General features: G+C 36.6%; 1 protein-coding gene across 7 annotated transcripts in view; it reads left to right on the top strand.

Moving 5' to 3' along the window:
- The first annotated feature begins 8,229 nt into the window (after positions 1-8,229).
- Positions 8,230-20,376, top strand: part of LOC115436655 (microtubule-associated protein 4-like) — a 145,057-nt gene continuing 132,910 nt past the window's right edge. For 2 of the 7 annotated variants that reach the window (XM_030159560.1, XM_030159563.1), the window contains exon 1: positions 8,232-8,399. The gene's annotated coding sequence lies outside the window, so the exon portion shown is untranslated. Of the gene's footprint in view, positions 8,400-20,376 lie in introns of all 7 variants that reach the window. The other 5 variants (XM_030159558.1, XM_030159559.1, XM_030159564.1 and 2 more) reach the window with 4 other exon arrangements.

Below are 20,376 nucleotides of genomic sequence, written 5' to 3' on the forward strand. Positions count from 1 at the left end.
TAAAGCAGCGAGAGGCAAAGAGAATAGATGTTGCGACAGATTGAGTGTGGGTCCGACTGAGATGCTGATGAAAGCGAGGGAGAGGAGGGGGGAGATGATGCAGGCAGGATGATTACATAACACTCCGTTAGAAGAGATAGGAAGGAAGGGTTGATGGGAGGAAAGAACGAAAAGGAGAGGATGGTGGATGTGTGACGCAGTCTGTGAACGAAGCCATGACACCACCTCCAGCCCCTCCCATGGAGAAACCTGATCATCATGACGGAGCCCCCACCCACCCCCGCCAATGCCACACCTTCTGAGTCATATACTGCTGCACAGACAAACCTGAGATGGACCCATGAAAAGATTCAGTTTTAGCTGCAGTTTCTTTAAAATCATGTTTTATCAGGAAATGCATGATTAAAATACATAAATACCATAAAAAAGGAGTATGTTGGGATGCTAGTAAATGCAAATTAAAGCAGAAATATTTAAACACTGTTGACTTGTATTTTGTTGTAGATAGTGTGCACACAGCATATTTCACTTCATTTTATAAATGACAATGAAACATAGACTTTAAATGCTGCAGAGGAGGAGGTAAAGCACTGTGCTATTACTGCAAATAATCTTTATTTTGCTCTTTACAATTATTTACTGTCCACTTGTACTGTTTTTAATACCCACCTTGCTGTATTTTGTTGCTCATGCCTGTGTTTTTATTATATAATTTAATTTGATGCTCATACTGTGTTTTTATACTGTGTTTTATGTCATTTACAATTGGTAAATGTGGCATTTGTGACAGTTCTGCTGCTAGCCAAATCACTCTAGAACAGTGTTTTTCAACCTTGGGGTTGGGACCCCATGTGGTGTCGCCTCGAATTCAAATAGGGTCGCCTGAAATTTCTAGTAATTGATTTAAATAAAAAAAAAACTTCCCAAAAAAAAAAAAAAAAATATATATATATATGGTGAGTTGACAGAGACAATCACAATCCATAACAGACATGACGAACAGTGAAGCTGAAAACTGCAGCACTGTGGTTCTGTTTATCTGTCAATCTGTTCATTGTGGTCAGTTTCAGATTCTGCAGCTCTTTCATAACTCATAGTTTGAGTTCTTGTTTCTTCAGTATTAATTGTCAGCCTTGTAAATCCAAGCTGGACTGACTGTACATATCCTTACCAAAGAAAATCAAATTCTCATTTTGTGCAGTAATCTACCTGGCTTTTTTTGCCTCCGTCCAGAATAATATACAGTATATAGACTAAATGTCATGTAAAATTAACCTGTATTTGTAACATAGTATAGCAAACTATTACATGATCAAAAACAAATTAATTTTAGCAAAAAATATGTCTCCATTTTGAATGTCTGGGGTTGCCAGAAATTTGTGATGTTAAAATGGGGTCATGAGGAAAAAAAGGTTGGAAACCACTGCTATAGAACAATTAATAAAGTGAAGCAAAGTGAATGTATACATGTGAACAGGTGATTGTGATCAGGATTTGGCACAAAAGGAGCATCCAGTAAAAGGTCTAGTCCCGTAGGAGCAAACATGGGCTGAGGACCACCAGTTGGACCACTAAGGTTGCAACGATCCGATATCAACATTTTAGCTGGATCAGGGATCTGGAAAAGCAACCAATCCATAAGACTGATCCTTCCCCTTTAATATTTTGCGACACGGGCTACGTCATGCACGCCGAGAGTTGAGTGGAGTTGTTGGAAACACAGACAGGAACATGGAGCGAACTAAGGGCTCTGTGATTTGGAGGTATGTCAGCCTCACCACACCAACCAGCTCAACGGCAGTTTGTAATGCTTGTAAAGTGAGTGTTGCTGAGGGTGGTGGCAGTACTGCCAAATACAACACGAAAAAATTTAATGAAGAACCTGCAGAAGCACCACACAAAGGAGCACGAGGAATTCCAGGAGCTCAACTGATCAAAGGAGATGCCGCCACTGGAGGTAGAACACAGCTGACGGCAGTAGATGCTCTATGGAGACTCTAACTCAATGATATCGGGCAAGGCTCCAAAATCGGTATCGGCATCTGAACTGAAAAAGTTGGAACGGTGCATCCCTATGAATAGAATAGAATAGAATAGAATAGAATAGAATAGAATGGCTTTTCTGTTATTGTACAGGTATAACGAAATTGAAAAGTGCAATCGTCTTCTTTAGGTGCCATAAAAGTATAAATAATGTGTATAAAAGAGTATAAAAACTGAAATATAAAAGAAAAACCCTGATGGCATAAATATAAAAAAAAAGCAGTTCAGAAAAGTGTCATTGAAAGTGTAAAACACATAAAACATCAACATATGCCCCTGGACAACAGTCAGCATTCCACACTTATATTAATATCCAGCAGTGTTCAGCGCAATTATGACCTGATCAGAAACCGAGAAAACTGAGGAAAAGCTGACTTTTTCAGTTAAATGTAACGTTAACTGAACATAAACCCAGTGTGTCCATCCACTGTCACTGATCCAACTCCATGGGTTTTACTGGTGAATCAATGTTGTCGAAGATGAAGGTGTTTCCACGGTAACTACGGAGCCTCTGAACGTCGAAATGGAATGAAAAGATGATAAAGTGCATTTTACACCAATTATTTACAGGTGTTTGTCCCTCAGGTTCAAAGTCCATATGCATTAAAATGTGTGATGATGATGATCAGAAGGCAGTAGGCGTGTCCAAAGCTGGAAATATACCAACCCACAGGACATCCACCCACTTTTCATGCGCACTTTTCTTAATGTTGTTTTGAAGCTGGATTTTTGGGCCAAATATATCCCACAATCCAATGTGTCATCATTCCTATTGGCAGAGTCAGAGAAAGAAAAACATTCAGTGTGAACATTATCTGATGTATCTGCAAAGATCCCAGAACATCTTACCCTTAGATCATACAGGCCCATTTTAACCCATTTTAACCCAAACAACCAAATGAGAGTGGATAAAACAAACAAGAATGAATCAAAAACCTACAAAATAATAAATAATGTGAAAAAAAGCAAAACGTTTTGCTAAAATAAAGTAAAAAGAAAAAAAAAGAATGAATTAAGCAACAAAATGAGCAAAAGTAATAAAAATAATGAATAACGTGAAAAAAAATGAATAATAAATCAACAAAATAAGTAACATTAACAAAATAAGCCACAAAGTGAACCAAAGTGGAGAAAAGAAAAAAGGGCAACTGAATGAACAAGTAAAAGTAGTTAAATTAACAAAATGAACAAAAGTAAATAAGAAAATACACAAAGTAACAGTTTGATAAATGACAGTGGATGGACATACTTGGTTTATGTTCAGTTAATGATAGATTTGGCTGAAAAAGTCACTTTCTTCAGTTTACTCTGTTGCTGATACACTGGAAAAAAAATCTAACCAAACCTTACCAAGTGTATTTTTCTCATTTCTAGTCCAAATATCTCATCAGACTTAAAATAAGACATAGTCACCTAAAGAGTAACTTTTCAGTGAGATATAAGAACTTAATTTTAGACAACATATATGGAAAATCTTATTTCAAGAAATCTTACCAAGATCATTTTCACTTGTTCCATTGGCAGATTTTTTTTTTTTTTGGCTTAATTCAAGATTTTTTTTTCTTTTTTTTTTTTTGCTGAATTCAAGTTTTTTTTTTGTTTTTTTTTTCTCAATTCAAGATTTTTATTTTATTTTATTTTTTTCTTAATTTGAGCAAAAAATCTGCTAATGGAACAAATGACAATTATCTTGGTAAGATTTCTTGAAACAAGATTTTCCAGATCTGTTGTCTAAAATTAAGTTCTTATATTTCACTGAAAAGTTACTCTTTAGGTGATTATGTCTTATTTTAAGTGTGATGAGATATTTTTACTAGAAATGAGAAAAAATACACTTGGTAAGATTTCGATTTTTTGCAACATAAATTTTCTGTCAACTTTAATCTGAGCTTTTATGAACATCTACATGATCTACGAATTAAATCTGGGAAAATAAATGATTTTCACTGGAAAAAAACATAATACAGAGGATAATATCATTATAAATGGTGATAAATCACTTAAGAATGGTTACATACAGAGTAAAATTCACAAAAGTAGCGCTGAGTCTTTATGGGTTAATGTATGAACTGACTAATTGCTTTAAATTTATTAATATACCTTGACTTAGCATGAGAACAGGGTTTCTAATGGCTGCCGTTACAGTGCAATGCGTCTAAATCCAACTGCTGCTGCGAGTGGGAGAAACATGTTGGATAGCACAAAGTGAGAAGCGTCTGACTTAGCCAGACTTCTCTCCTTACTGTGTTAGAGTGATGCCAGCGCTGACAGAGATCTGGCACCATCTACGATCATCCTGCAAAACAGGAAAATACTTTCTAGGTTGTTTGGCCTGTTTGCATTTTTTTACACAAACTGTGCACATTTTGGCATCGCAAAATCAACGTGATATAATGACATAAATATACACGCCACTTTTAATTGGCGTGCTATCTATGCGCAGTATAAGCTTTCCACGTGTATGTTCACGCTGTTATTAGCGTCAAATACCACGCACTGAGAGTTAGGGTTAGGGTTATGTGAACTGTAGATCTTCACGTCAGTGGTGCTGAATAACACGTGAAAGCTTGAAAATGTGTAGGTATAGCACACCAAATGCCATGAGGACGAGTGTGACATATAATGCCGTTTAATGAGATTAGTCTGGCAAAATACCGTTGGGGAGAAGTGGTTTTGTTGGAGCATTTGCATATCGAGCAGCGAGTTGAGGTATTAAAATGAGAAGAAAATGGCACAGGAATAGACATGCATTTTTGTCCAAACTTGCATTTTCAGCAGTAGAGGAAGAGAAGAAAATGAAGACTGAAAGAGAAATAGGAGGATTATACTGAAGAAAGAAAACAAAGCAAAAATGAGTAGTCATCAATATGTATAATTATCAGTACATCCTGTTAATTGTCATATCTGCTATTACGTGTGTGAATTTGGAACAAACACTGGCTGAACTGACATTGGATTTATTTTCTTGTTAATTTTATTGAATAAGGACAACTTTCTTTATTGTGGCACTTCTTCTTTGTTGTAGTTTAGTGCATTTTTTGTTATTTCAACTCTGTTCTGCTTGAAATTAAAACAGTGGTTTGGTTGTGTAAGGACTTTCTAAATTTTAAAACAAAAGAACTGAAAATTAAATGACCTCAGAAAACTGAAGAAATATGTCAGTGCTAATCTGCAATTAGTCTCCACATAGTCAGATCTATTGTACTGGAATAGCAGTAAAAACCCTCCAGGAGGTTTGGTGGAAAAGAAAACAAAGAATAAAAATACGAGTCTTGAAATGAAAACTTGTCACTTTTAACATGTAGTTGCAGCCAAGATGTTGTTGTTCTTATACAGGGTTATTTAAAAAGAATGAACCGATTTCATTACCTATAAATGATAAAATCAGAGAAAGTGATAATTTTGCAGTGATCTCTTTCTCTTTTCTCTTTTTCTTTTGTCTTTTTTTTCCCCAGAGCTGTATATATAAATAAATAAAGTAAATTTTACTGTTTGTAGCAGAATATGTGTTATACATATATATGACTGTCAATTAACTATATACAGATATAAGAAGTATTCACCTCTTGGATAATTCTCCCTTTTATTCTGGTACAAAATAGAATCAATGGTCAATGTAATTTTAACAAGAAAAAACGACGACTCTTTCCTGTTAAAGTAATGTGAACTAATACAGTATATTCATGTTTTGTGCATCTGGACGCTGCAATTTTACTCCATTCTTCTTTATAAAACTGCTGAAGCTCCATCAGGTTGCAAAGTAATCGTGTGTGAACAGCATTTTTCATAAATCCATAAATCCTCTGTTGGACTGAAGTTTGAACTTTGACTCCAGAACTTTCACTTCGTCGTCTTAAAACCATTTCTGTGTGGATTTCACTGTGTGGTTTAGGTCATTGACTTACCGGAAGATCAAAAGCACTGACAAAAATCTCAACAAAAACATCAACTCTGTAACTGAGATGAAGTGAAATCGTCACCAGTCAGACAAATCACACTGTAGATGCTGTATTTATGAGGAAAAAATGACTTCACACAATGAAAATATATCAACAGTGTGTCCTATATGTTATATCTACCACTGTGGTGAGTGCTTATTTGCACTGGTTTATGATTGTGTGATATTTGAGAGATTACACATGAACCCACTGAATCAAATGGGACGTATAATCCCAGATAATCCTACAGAAACCTCTGCATCTCCAGTAGCTGGTCAGTCATCTGGCTACGTAGCTTCATCACCCTGTCGAGACGTCAGCAAACCGAACGGACTCCAGAAATATGACAAAATACATCCACATAATGCAACTTCAGTATATCTACAGCTGTGGACTCTGCCAAGTGACTCAAGATGATGATTTAAGTGAATTAAATCAAGTGAAAGTTGACCTGACAAAACAAAAAGCTAATCCTTTAAGCCTTCCATATACTCTACATATAACAGAATTTTAGCAAGCATCAGAGCTGTATATATTGGTGGACAATATGGACACAAATGTGACCATGATGTTTAAAATCTAATTTTTGGTTCTGAGTTAACGCATAAAGATCCAAAAAGTGCTACTTTTATGGCAGTTACCAAATAAATTTTTCTCTATTTGTAACCTTTCTTACATGATTTATCACCATTTACTCTCATATTATGCTCTGTATTTTGCATTAAGTGAAAATCTGGTGTTTCCCCATATTCAATGTACTAATTATGTAGATGTTCATTAAAGCTCAGATGAAAGTTGAGGGTTATTATGTCCAAAACAGAGAAAACTGAAGAAAAAGATACATTTTAGTGCAAAATTTATCATTAACTGAACATAAAATAAGCATCTCTAACCATTGTCATTCATCAAACTCCATGACTTTTGCTGGTGAATCAATGTTGTAGAAGATGACAGTGTGTCCACATGCTTTACATAACCCTCTGTAGATTGTGTGAGTTAAGAATATTACTATTATGGTCTATTTGCCTCATTGTTACTCTCTCTACCTCTGTTTTATTTGTCATTTTCTATCCTTTTTATATTAACTATACAGTACCGTGCAAAAGTTTCAACCACCTTTACCTTTGGTGTTTTTAGGAGGATTGAAATAAGCATACATATTTATTTCTCAGTCTCCTCAGGTACAATAAGAAAATATTGTAAATATGTGCACATTATTAATCTGTTAAACCCTGAGTCCTTTGTTTCCAGTCGGAATCATTGCAATGTAACACACAGCAATGAATTCGCTTATAGCAGGAGCTTTATTAATATAAAACCAAGTTATGAGAAGAAAACAGCAAAGGTAAGACTAAAGTTATGATTATAACTTCAAAATGTGACCATTATTTTTGCTTCTTTTTGTCTTGTTCAGTGACTTTTATCAGAGAAATAATATTTGTACCGTTGGATCTGCTAAGTGTTAGCTTAGCGCTACAGAGTTTGTCACATTAGTCTGTTTTATTAAATTATTCATGACACATGCTGGGCTCAGACTGTTTGCTTAATTTAGATATTTAGATATTTTCCCATTTAAGTGCTTGTTGTTCGGATTGTGTTCTGCTGTCAGAAAATTGTCTTTGTTGAACTTTAAGATGACGTGTGGATTATTATGTAGCCATTAGCATGTGTATACTAATGGCTACATCCGTCACTCAGCTTTACCATGGAAACACAGACGGAACTGTGGCTACATCCGGTTCAGGGACCAGCGGGGATTAAGAAACATCTGTATATTTGAGCACTGAGACCTGATGTATCAAATATGATGCAAAATTGAAACTCATACATGGAAATTAATATTAAAAAACTTTTTTTTTGGTTGTTCAGAAGGACCAATAAAGGCTCCAGTTTCAAAGAACTGGAATTTTCTGTCAATTAGTTAATGCTTCAGGCTTTACAGGGATAAACATCTTCACAAGCTTCAAAAAAAAAGATAGATCTGATGGCACTGAAAAGCTGAAAAACTGCATTTTAGCTGATTTATTTACATGTATTGACAGTCTTTGTTAGATTGGTAGTTGCTTTTTTTTTTTTTTTTTTTTTTTTTTTTTCTCCACTGGTGGCTGGGTAGGTCTTTTAGCATATCCTTCTTCTTCTTTTTTTTAACGTCTCTAAACGCATCAAACCACAAAGCGCGTCTCTTTTCCTTCAGCCCCTGAAGGCAGCATCCCCGCAGAAGAGAGTGAAAACTTCTCGTCTCTGATTGGCTGATCCGGCTGGAAACGGGGCGGGCCTTGTTCTGGAGTCCTGGCACCCGTCTGCTCCGCGAGCGGCGAAAGGTGGAGAGATTTTCAGCATCACACACATCCACTGTCTGACACACACTCACTCACACACACACATACACACAGTCGAGTAACGGGACGCATCCAGACGGTGAGTGTGCATCATTTTACAATTAAACGCTCTAATTTTACGCACTGCCACCGCGCGGTTTGACCCGTGTTTTCTGCGTCCTCGCGCTGCGCCAACCATCCCATTCTTTATTTAAAAAAAAAAAAAAAAAAGAGGTGGGTTTCATGTCATATTCAGATCCTGTGTTTAGTCTGGGTCCGCAGTCGTGGTTCGGATCCGGGCCTGTGTTTGTCCCATTGTGCAGGCGGTCTGGATATTTGGCATTCTTGCGCACGGTGTTTCCCATCCGTTCTGGGAGAGGAGGATGGTGGGCGTGTGTGCTGGGGATCTCTCCTCGGTTCACGCAGAGCTCCGTGGATCCGTGTCTCTTTGTTATGGTGGTGCCGCAGTCGGGATGGTACACCCTCCTCCTGCAAAACCACTGTAGTAGGCTACTCCAGTCATATCTCCTAAATACTCCTCAGTGGACCCCCCAGTACACGACAGCCAACTGGAATTTATGTTATGGCCTCATTGCGCATGAAATCCACCAAAATATCTGATTTAGTTGTATTTGTTAAATATGTCTGTGTTTTGTGTATTTCCCATACATGCACGTGCAGATTAAGGCCTGGATAAAATATTCATTGTGTTGTGATGGCGTCAAGTGCATCAGTTTTAGGGAGGCTGTCATGTTCTATAGGGACTAAGCCTATCGTTATACAATAACCCCCCCTCTCCATCCTCCACCACTCCCCCCCTCCTCCTCCTCCTCCTCCTCATCCCCCACCCCATGCACACACATGCACATCCACAAACACACACTGCATCCTCTGTCTCTGTGTGGATTAGGACACATTGTTCCATCTATGCTCATTTCTTTGTCTCTGCCCTGCTCTCTGTCCTCCGTCTTCAGCCCCTTTCATCTGTGGAAATCATCGGGCTGGTTTTTATTATTCTGGATCCGTGGATTCTGTGGACGTCGCCTACGTTTCCTTGTAAATGTCCCTTAGAAGTTGGAGTAAACATTTGTGTCCACACTGTGTGACGGCATCATAGAGTGTGGTCTGTAACTTTGTGTCCTGGCACTTTGTCACCGCTTTGTGGTGATTTGTGGCGATTATTATCGACCAAATAACTGTCATTTCTGTGCATTTTATGCCATTAGTCTAGTATTAGCCTTAGAATAGTTTATTTATCCACATACAGAACATCTAATGAAGAAGAGGAGTCATTTATTGACATTAAATGCATAAACATGGCCTTTTTGTTCTCTGTATAGGTTTCAGAAACAAAGCTTGTACAAGAGGGATGAGACTTGACTGAAATGACTGACACTGAAAATTATGAGGAAACAGTGGTGAAATATGATGTTTCTGTTTGTCACAATTATGTAAAATAATTGCGTTTAGCTCCAATAATGGCACCATGGTGATTATATAATAATGCTAAAGGGTGTAATGCTTATGGTAAATTAGTTAAAAACAACACACAAGGCAAATGTTTTGTATATTTGTAAAGATATTTGAGTTTTTTGCCTCTGTCAGTTTCATGTCAGACTACATTAAACAGTTCGTTTTACATTAGTGGCAAATACAGACCAATAAGTTGCAAATCACTGATAAAAGATGATTAGAATACAGATGTGTCCATGGCCTTCTGAAGGCAGTTTTTAAGTTTAACATTTGTTTTGACTTTAAAACCATGTACCTCAATGATTTAGAAGAACTCAAGTGTGCAAAGAGAGATAAATGTTTATTGAGATTACTCTTAGTAGCAAGTAAGAAGGTCCTGAGCAGAAAATGGCTGAAAAGAGACAAACCAACTATAAATGACTGGATTGATGTAGTTTACAGTATAAATGTTATGGAGAGAATCACATTTAAACTGAGATGTAAAATTGATATCTTTGCTGAAAATTGGTTAAAATGGCTCACTTATGTTTCAACTGTAAGGCCTGATTTTGTATAATTACAACGTGCCTCTACGGGGGGGCATATCCTCAAAGTTTCTCATAAAGTAGAAAGTTAATATGGGTATATGAGCAAATTGATGTACATGTGGACTGAATGCCACTCGAATGTTGAACTCTGCCCCTGCTGTTTGTTCTATTATTATTTGTATTTGTGTTATGTTTTACTCAAAAACAACAATAAAAAGTCAATAAATAAAAAGATGATTAGAAAATGAGAACTGAGAAAATTGTATTCATACAGTATGATATTAAGGGTGTTTCGCTATTTTATTGCTAAATTTGTTGAGAGAGGGAAAGGATAATATGATGCCCCGTCCACACTAATGCAAATGTATCACAATCAGATGGTTTCATTCACATGTAAACAGTGTTTTAGGTTAGATTTTCTAAACTCTGGTTTGTTTGTGTCCGTGTGGTCATGGAAAGCGCAGAGATCGTTAAACAATGGCGTCTCACTGCATTTTGCTCATGTCTGTAAGAGCTTTGTGTAATGAAGCTTTCAGTGAAATTTTTCAGTGAAAATCATATTTTTCCTCTATATTTAATTCACCGATCATGTAGATGTTCATAAAAGCTCAGAGTAAATTCAAAGGTTATTAAATCAAAACAGAAAAGTGAAGAAAAGGTGACTTTTTCTACAAAATATATCATTAACTGAACATAAATTAAGTCTCTCCATCCACTGTCATTGATCCAACTCCATGGGTTTTACTGGTGAATTAATGTTGTAGAAGATGACTGTGTTTCCACGGTAACTACGGAGCCTCTGAACGTCCAAATGGGACATATCTGATGACCATGAAAAGCATAAACATTTTAGATCAGGAGATGCTTTAAGGGATAAGATAAGACAAGATAAGATAAGATAAGATAAGATAGGGTGTATTACTCCCACACCAGTGTGTTATTACAACAACTAGCAGTAGAAGTTGCAAAAATATTAAAAATAGAACAGCAGAGCAAGATAGTGCAAAGAATAAGTAGACTAAAAAGTAAGCAGGAAACTGTTTCACACCATTATCACACTGTATTTGTGCAGAGACAAAAGTGCATATAATAAAAATAGAATACAAGATAAATCCAACAATTTAGACAGTAGAGTTAGACGTTTGAATGCTGAAATGAGGTAAAATATGTAAAGACATGAAAACATGGCTATTATCTCTGGTCGGAAAGCATTATATGTTTCAGAGCCTTTTCAGTTTTTCTGCAGTTAGAAGTCAAATCAGTTCTACTTTTATGCAAGGACCTGTACTTTTACTAGAAAGAGTATACTTTCATCACATCCGGATAAAGTACACTTAAACTAAAGTAGGTTTCGACAGATCGGACATAGAGCAGGTTTTGTTAAATGGTTCATACTGGTAGTACTGATCGGTTTGATAAATTAATCTCTTTTACTGTGATTGATTGAGAGATTAAAGTGTGTTTTTACGATCTATTGTTAATGTTTGAACCAAAGATCCAGGAAATAGATGCAACTCATGCAGATGATGCCTAAGATGTGAAGCAGGAAGCTCTGTGGATTATCACAGATGTTCTAATGCATGGCTGCTGTGATGATGATGATGATGACGATGATGATGATGCCATGATTTCTGCTCTAGGGATTGGTGGGATTACGTGCAATCCCTCCCAGATTACCGGCCGAGCAGGAGGGAAGTCAGTGCAGCTGTTGTTCAGCCAGGTAGATTCGAAGACAGGTAGACATCTGGTCGCTCTTTAGTCCCATAGATCTAGTTTAATAAGTGTAAGGCTACACTGTTGGGCAGAGGTCTCAAACATGCGGCCCGGGGGCCAAATTTGGCCCACCTAAGGGTCCAGTCTGGGCCCTGGGATGAATTTGTGAAATTCAAAAATTAAACTGAAGATATGAATCATTTTAGTTCAGGTTCCACATACAGTCTAATTTAATCTCAAGTGGGTCGGATCAGTAAAATATTATCATAACAACCTATAAATACTCACAACTCCAAATTTTTCTCTTTGTAAATGTAAACATTTTCATGTTATTTTACTGTATTTACACTAAAACAAAGTATCATTTTTACAAAAACACCAATAACCTGAACAAATCTGAACATTTTAAAATGTCGGAAGTGCAAGTTTATCAATATTCTGCCTGTTATTAAATGTTTTTTGTTTTTGTAGATCCACTGTGATCTGTACGTTGTAATTTACATGTGTAAATGATAAGCTGAAACGTAATATTGTTAAAATTGCACTTAGTTTTCTTCAGAAATTTCAGTTTGTTCATGTTATTTACATTGTTTTAAAGGATAGTTGATAGATGTAAAAATTTACATCGCATAATTTTATTTTTTTCGCTCTAAAACGTAGAGGAAAGTTTGGAGTTTACATTATTTATATATTATTATGTTATTATTTTACTGGTCCGGCCCACTTCAGATCAGATTTGGCTTAATGTAGCCCCTGAACTAGCATGACTTTGACACCCCTGCTGTAGGGTAAAAAAAAAAGGATTAGCAAAACCTGGAAGGATGCACTACTGAGACTCCACCAATCTGTGCTGAAAAAAACCAAAAACAGGCCCAGTGATAAAAAGAATGACAATGTTTTCTGGAGAGTGAGAAGAATGCCTGAATCACAAAATTAAGATTATTCCCCTGCAGACCTGTCGTGCTTGATTTAATCTTGTTTGCATCTTTTAATATATTAGTTGATTGTGTTTTTCCAGTCATGTATGACAGCAGTTTTAGTTAAGTTCAGTTCATGTAACCAGAAAACTGTCGATTAAAAATTGTAAATTGTCTATCACATTGGGAAAAAATCACCACCACATTTAACGGTTGACTCCATCACCAACTATTGTGGCAACTGATTAATCAGTTTGAGTAAGATTTTAAGAAACAAGCAGTTCTCGTAATCATTAGTGACCTATAATTAACAACACAACTCTTAGTTTAGTAATCATTAGTTTAATAATTAGTGGGCTCGACCTTTGACCTCTGGCCACCAAAGTCTTTTCAGTTCATCTCTGTGTTTAAGTGAAAGTTTGTCAAATTTAAGCATGCACTGACATGTTGACCAAGATTCCTACCAGTATGTAAGATTTAAAATATACAAAAGTAGGTGAGGATTTGCCCTATTTTTTACATTTTCACTCATTTTTCCATCATCTAAACCAGGAATGTCAAGCTCATTTTCTTTCAGGTTCTACTTTCAGCTCGATTTGATCTCCAGTGGGCTTGACCAGTGAAATAATAGGATAATAGCCTATAAATAATGACAGATTATTCACATCTTTTCTATTTGGATAGTTTGTAAATACCATTTCAGGGCACCAAACTACCAATGTCATGTGGACGAAAGGCCGAAATGATATTAAACTTTTGAGGATTGACATAATTTCATTGTTGTGTGCATTTAAACACACCAACCTGATTTTTAGTGGTCGGACGTCGTCGGGCAGTCTGGCAAGGTCAGTGACATGAGTCTGCTTAGTGTTTTCCATGCGATTGACCATTGTTAATGCCGTCACCAGTCTTTTTGGCCGATTCAGTATGTGTAATCGGCCACTACCAGTTGTTCAGTCGGACCAATCTGATTGGTGGAGGGATAGCCCTTGACTAGTGAATCAGTAATGGAGAAGTTTCCATGTGAATCCAGTTATGCCAAGGTACTTCTATAATAGGCCATGCACTGCTCATATCGTATGTGAATGAGTGCCAGTCATTGTTGACTATGGACTTCATTCATTCCATTAAGTGAACACTGTTAGCATTGTTAGCATAGTGCGGTTTCTCCTTAGTTTTCGTCTACTTGGCCTAGAGAGATATTCCGTCATTTCCGGTTTTACATCTCATGCAAGCACAGAACGTACTCTGAAGTCGGTAGCCGATTTGGTGTGTTCTTCACACTTTTTTGACTGTGTCGGGGAGATGGGAACCGACTGATCAGTTGGCCTACCTTTTCTGGCGATGATTAGGGGTGCAAGAAAACATCGGTTCTGCGATATATCACAGTATTTCATTTCACAATACTGTATCGATATTTGTAGGTATTTATTCAAATGTAGATGTTGTGTGAGTTCATTGTTGTTTTTTTTGTTTTTCTTTTTTGTTTATATTTTGTTTATTATAATTTAACACTGTTTTATTAAATAATGGTTATTTGAAGGATCCTAAAAGCACTTTTTACTGTCTGAGATAAGGACATGTTAGTTCCTTTGTTGGGATTGCACAAAAATAATGTTACGATGTTAGTCATGAGCTAATAGAATATGTACATTTGAACAGTATCTTAATCTGTAAAGTCTGTAAAACATAATTTAAGTTTTAACACAGGAACGTTGTGTGATATAGCGTCAGATCCTGTTGTGGTCAACTAAAAATGTGTTTAGTATTTGTGCATATTTCTGGTGTAATTCAATTCTTCCAGGAAATAATCTTAAAAAAAGAAACAAACAAAAAATTGCTTTTTTGACAGTATCATGATATATCGTGATATATGGTCTCGTGATCCTAGTATTGTCATTTGTATCATATCACCAGATTCTTGCCAATACACACCCCTAGCAATGATCGGCAATTGGGTTGGTGTGTCTTTGCCCTTAGACTAAAGACTACAAAAATAAGATCATCCTTGGCTTTTGGTTAAAGCGTCAACACCCGACTGGACGAGGAAAAAACAGAAACTGACCCAACTGTAATGAACAGGTAGTTAGATCACTGTGACCTTGACCTTTGACCCTTAACCACAGTTCATGCTTGCATCAAACTTAAACCTTGTGCCAAATTTTGCTCCGTTCTGCTAATTTTTGGTTTCAAACTTTATGATGCAGCGTCAAAGTTGATAATACAGATCGTTACAGGTATTTTCTTGAATTTTTAGAAACTTTGATCATTTTTTGACATTTATTCTTTAGTAAAAACATGCTCTGTACTCTTTCCAACCTTAACCTGTAACACCATCAAAAACTTAAGCAATAAAATATTGTTGGAAATAACCAGATAATGATGTTTTATAAAATCACAGCATGTTAATTACAAGGCAAGAGCAGATCAAAGTAATGCAGAACTGATAGTTTCACCACTTGTTTGATTGATTTCACATTTTCTCGGCAGTGATTCTTGAATTGACTTTTCACTACAACGTGAGTTCAGTCCCCAGTCTCTCATAAGAATCCTGTGAAAGACCTGCGTTGAACATAATGTGCAATAGTAATTTTCATTCATTATTGATGACCGCAGAGAGCGATGTAAGCTACTGTACGAGCTATTTGTTAGATGCCACTTTTATTGCTAAAGTGGGAATTAAGAGGCTGAAATCCCTCCAGACATTCACTGTGTCTGGAAAAATAAATCATCATTGAGGGGGAAATGATTGAAACGCCTGTCTGGCCCTGAAACAACAATGAAGAATGAGCATTGGTTTGACAAAAAATCTGATAAAATGAGCTTTTATTGCAGTCATAGATTGAGAAAGTATGTTTTAAATAACAGCAGGGGATTCTAAAATGTTAGATGGGGATGACTATATAGAAAGACGAGCTTTGTAATGGATTTGTGCAGCAAAAATATCCACTTTTCTGAAAAAGGTCTGAACATTCAGTTTATTTAAGGTAGATTGTATGTGTAGATGCTGTCAGGCTGTGGTTAATCTGTTCAGTCACATACGTAAAACAGGTCTATTACGCATTTACATCCATCTATAATATGTTAGATTGAGCTTCGATAGTGATTGAGTCACGTAATAATGTTTATGGTATGGGCTAAAGTAGGTACAGTAGGTTTATCGACTCTGACGTTTAGCAGCACTATGGCAACATCTTAAGGCTCCTCCAGACTGTGAGATTTATGAGTTTATTTTAAGCCACGCTGTGCAACATGGATGTAACATGGGCATGTCATGTACGCTCAGCCTGATTGTACCGTTTCCCATTAGAAGACCAGTGCCTGAATGGGTGTTTTGGTCCGAACAGTCATTTATGGACAAAGTGGTGGAGCAAAATCATATAAATGAAACAATCTACCTTTAAACCAAATAATTTTTTTTATATAAAAGCAAGCATCTACAATCAAACTCCACGGGTTTTAATGGTGAATCAGTGTTGTAGAAGATGATGGTGTTTCTATGGTAACTACGGAGCTTCTGAACGTCCAAATGGGTCATATCTGATCACCATGAAAAGATGACAAACTGTATTTTGCACCAATTATTTACATGTATTAATAGAATTAGTGGATCAGCAGGTATTGGTCAGTTTAGATCAGTAGATGGTTTTGGTCACCAGTGGGTGTTTGAGTCTTTATTAGGGATGTAAACAATTAATCGACTATTGTTGATAAGAATTTGCTCGATTAAATTATCAATTGTCAGTTAATTGCCCTTTTCCACGGGGGGATTTGTGATGTCATCAGTAGGGGGTGCCACTGCCCAAACCAGGCTTCATCACTGAAGTTGAATAATGGCTGGGATAGCCGGAGCGTTTTCCCTGGAGTGTAGTCCACAGTCTGGACTGTCTGGTCAGTGAGACAGAAGTTGAAAACATCCTCCAGGGTCCTGATCTGGGCCACAGGTATGTCCCACGGTCACCCCATGTGACCACGGGAAAATAGCAGGGAGGGGGGCAGCGGACGGCATCTCCACTGGAATTTTCGCTCCACTTGTGTCAGGTAGTGATGCAAAGTCAGAAATGCCCATTTCTTCTAAACTGCCCCTCTTTAGATCCATTTATTTTATTAAATTTCTCTGCAGAATTTATGTTGTTAACACATAAATGTCATTGCCTGTTGTGTATCAATGGTACAATAAATAATAATAATAATAATGGATTACATTTATATAGCGCTTTTCTATGAACACATACTAAAAGTGCGGACAGTGGATCCATTATTCATTCACTCTCACATTCACACTCTGGTGGTGGTAAACTACATATGTATCCACAGCTGCCCTGGGGCAAACTGATAAAAGTGTGGCTGCCAATACGCACCTACGGCCCCTCCGACCACCACCAAACATTCATACGCAAGTGTGAGTAGCAGCACTGGAGGCAAGGAGGGTGAAGTGTCTTGCCCAAGGACACAACAACACATGCCTGGGACAGAGGGGGATTTGAACCACCAACCCTTCGGTTATTAGACGACGCGCTCTACCATCTGAGCCATGGGCGCCAAATCAATCATTAAGGTATTAGATTCTGAGGAAAATCGCTGCTTTTCAGTTAGTTGTTAATTGATCTACAAGGTCAACCAACTAATGATTAATGGATTAATCAATAGTTTGCATCCCTAATCTTTATGGGTTAAAACTGACAAATATTATAAATGTAAATGATGCATAAATCAAATAGGATCAAAACATGTACTTGTCTCTCATTGTTGACTGTAATACAGTTCAGCTCACTGTTTATTGGTGCATTAGTTCCACATAACCTCGCATAATCTCCACACTTCGTTAGCTTTTTTTGTTGGTGCCGTAGATAGATTTTACATCCACCATTGCTCTAAAATAGAGGTTAAAATTCTCTGAGTTATTTGGCTAGTTCTTGGGTGGTGGTGAGTACATAAGGGATCATAGCATGGTAGGAAAAGAAGTAAATCTCAAAAAAGAGATGTGTCTTTGTCAAAGCTTGTCATTTATCTAGAGCTTGGAGGTTGTTCTTTCACGTAGAACTGAGGAGGCCTTTCAAAGGAATAATACATAGAAGAGGGAAGGGGTGTGACAATCACTGACACTGCATAATGGAAATATTCACTTTTATTCCAGTATTATTCTGCAGTGTGATAGTTGAAATTCAGCTACATATCACTCATGGTTTTTATGGGAACACAATCTAAGAGCATGGACGTGGAGGCCAACTTTAGCTGCATAAACTGATGTGTTGTATTATTTAGATTCGATTTGATTCGATTTGATAGAACTTTATTGATCCCTCAGGAAATTAAGGTTCCAGTAGCAGCACAACGAATCCACACATATGAGAAATATTACAAGAAAACAGTAATAACAAAAACTATAAAAACACTAGTGAATGAACAGGAAATTGCACCTTAGAATGTTCTAGTACATTGATTCTCAAACCTTTTACAGAGTACCCCCAAAATAGACTTTTTTATTCAAGTACCCCCAACTCTGCTCAGCATTTTTTATTGAAAAATATTAGGCAAAATCTGTTCCTGTGTCAAAGGTGTCTGTTTTTATTTTCAAAACTCTGTAATCATATCACAACATAATCACAACATATATTTAACTATAATAGATTTAAAAAAAAAAAAAAAAACATTTTTTAAGTAAATTTTGTGCAAAATATAAACTCATTGATAAGAAAACTCATTGATAAGAAAAATAAATAAATTGGTCATTAATTAATAAATGAACCTTTCATCAACCAAAAATAATTACTTAGCAAAGCTTAAACAAGATGATTGACAATAAAACTATTAGATGAATGTATTTATTGTGTTTTATATTTCAGCGTTAATTCTCAGTATCTATCTTGTAGTACATGATGACTTATTTAATGTATTTTTTACAAAAAAAATATTAAGTACCCCCTGGGCTTCTTCCAAGTACCACTAGGGGTATGCATACCCCACTTTGGGAACCCCTGTACTAATAGAACAAGGTAGTAATTATAAAGTAGCAGTAGTAATAATAATAATAATAATAATAATAATAATAATAATAATAATAATAATAATAATAATAGTAATAGTAATAATAATAATAATACATAAGTAATTATGTTATAATATTATAATATGCACAATTTGAACACATATATAGTTCAATAATCACAAGAGTGATTAAAAAAGTTATAATAAAGTGATAATAGTAATAGTCATAACAAAATAAAAATAAGTAATATAAATATGTGAGTAAGAATATTAATAATAATAAGCAGTAAGAAAAATAAATTGACAATGACAACAAACAGACATTTCACATGGGATACAATGAACAACATTCCTCAACTTGAGTGCACATTTATATCCTGTCGTATTCCTCTTGGTTGTTTATTAGATGGAGGATGTAACACTCGTGGTTCATTGTCTGACTAATGAATGGCCACTGACAGGTTAAAAGTATGTATGATTTTGACGGTAGCTTTGTAGAATATGCCTGTTCATTTCAAAGCGGTGTAAAAGATGGACACCAAACACATACATTACCTGGATGTATTTTTTGTAGGCGATGAGCTGACCCGATTGTATTTGAGAAGCAGAGAACAGATCAAACAGACAGTTCAGAGAAAAAACAAAGGTCGTTGTGTCCCGCTGTGGGAAGAGACCGAGACGGAGATCAGACCTGACATCATATGGTTGTATAGAGCCACGGAGGATGGGATGACCTCTACCTAACAGCGTCCATCACCCACTGTGTTTGTGATCTGAAAAACCTAAAGGTCTTCACTGTCCTTCTCATGGAAATAATTGAGATTCAGATCAGACCTGACATCAGATATAGACAAAGGGAGAATGAGTAGGATGTCCCCCGCCTCTACTGTCTTTATATTGAAGGATGTAGATATAACAGCTATAGAGACTTTATAACAATACATGTTTGGAATCCAGTATCAGGTCACATCATAAACATTCATGAGGTTACTCAGTCAAATAAGTAGGCATTAGATGAGTTCACATATTAGTCAGAGTAGGCATTGGATGAGTTTACATATTCGTCAGGGGTAGGGCTAGGCGATAAAACGATAACGATATACATCGCGATACAACTTCTCCTCGATAAAAATATGAGACATGCTCGATAGAATTCATTCGTCCATGTTTTGACAGACATAAGAACAGCCAATCATAATTAAGTAGTGCTGCACCGAACCAATCATGCTAGAGCCACGTCACGTTAGGTTGACACCCACAGCACAGGCGGAAGAGCAGCCGCTGCACACATGCTAATGTTTGGGCTACAGCGGGAGATAATGAGTGTTCCCTCATAAGAAAAAATTAGCGAGAACTCAGGCGACCGGGTTACTGAATAGTAGGGTGTGAACCATTTCCGTTCCGGTGTACAACAGAGGCATAAAAGCCAGGAGTCGGATGGTCAAAGCATGTTGTTTCA

This window comes from Sphaeramia orbicularis, chromosome 17, assembly GCF_902148855.1.
Source record: "Sphaeramia orbicularis chromosome 17, fSphaOr1.1, whole genome shotgun sequence".
Classification (NCBI taxonomy): Eukaryota; Metazoa; Chordata; class Actinopteri; order Kurtiformes; family Apogonidae; genus Sphaeramia; species Sphaeramia orbicularis.